This window comes from Sinocyclocheilus rhinocerous, unplaced genomic scaffold (genome assembly GCF_001515625.1).
Source record: "Sinocyclocheilus rhinocerous isolate Xijiao unplaced genomic scaffold, SAMN03320098_v1.1 C36298015, whole genome shotgun sequence".
Classification (NCBI taxonomy): domain Eukaryota; kingdom Metazoa; phylum Chordata; class Actinopteri; order Cypriniformes; family Cyprinidae; genus Sinocyclocheilus; species Sinocyclocheilus rhinocerous.
This window is the reverse complement of record NW_015778104.1, coordinates 1-985: the sequence shown is the minus strand read 5'-3', so window position 1 is coordinate 985 and position 985 is coordinate 1. Positions and strand designations below refer to the sequence as shown.

Sequence of the window (985 nt, the reverse complement as noted above, 5' to 3'; positions counted from 1 at the left end):
CCCCAAGGCTTTGTGCTGGGACCATTGGCACCATTGTTCACAGTAAAGTCTTGCAGGTATGGTAAGCACACCAGGTTCTTTAGAGGTTTCCTTTTTTGAGACTGTTTTGATAAGAAATGTGCATGTTTCTGAGTGAGAAACTAAGGATAACACACTACCAGACTTTCAGAACAAAACGAGTTCTGAAAGTCTGGTAGTGTGTTATCCTTAGTTGTTTGGTCTATGATGCCCAGTTTTTCCTCCATAACCATTTGCAAAATCAGTAAAGTGCATGATTCCGTGTAATGTTTTCCAGCCTTTAGATAGGCTTTTTTAACCGTGATTTGTGCAGGGTGTTGCTGGCTGTATGTTGTACTGTTCAGACTGTAGCAATGTGACGTTTGTGTTTATCTGGCTGGGCACAGTTAAGCAGAGGTTATTTATACTCTTTAAATGGCTCTAACCTTTTGTTATAACCCACAGAAATGCCAGGATGAAAAAATTGAGGTAGGAACACTATTTTTAGAGGTATTATTTTAGTGCTTGAATCCATTTATTTTTCCATTATTTTTTTAAAACTTTGGCTGGCATTGCTGCAGTTAGTTGCACATTTGTGTGTGAGATAATATAATAGCACGTATCTCATCTCTTCACCTTCTCAGATATTGGGAAGCAGTCAGAAAGCAGAGGATGGTTCTCTGCAACATGTAGTAAATGAGGTGAGACATTTAAAGCAGAATTTTGGACTAGCTTTCATACCTTCTTGTAAGGCTGGGTGATATGGCCAAAAAAATTATCACAATAAAATATTTCATATCAGTCGATATTAGGGATTTAACGATTCACTCAAGTCACGATTCAATTCGATTCACGATTTTTAAAATAAAATTAGATTTAAGACTTTGTAAATGAAATGTGTCCTTTTTATTATTGCTTGGACAAAATGCTGCACGTTTCTTTATGAAATTGAAATATTACACTATAATAATATACTAATATAGCACTT

At 35.8% G+C, this 985-nt stretch overlaps 1 long non-coding RNA gene across 1 annotated transcript; it reads left to right on the top strand.

The window, feature by feature from the left end:
* Window positions 1-788, top strand: LOC107735789 (uncharacterized). Its single transcript, XR_001639509.1, has 3 exons — window positions 1-56; window positions 463-486; window positions 642-788. It is a non-coding gene; the product is annotated as an uncharacterized LOC107735789 (long non-coding RNA).
* Window positions 789-985: the final 197 nt, after the last annotated feature.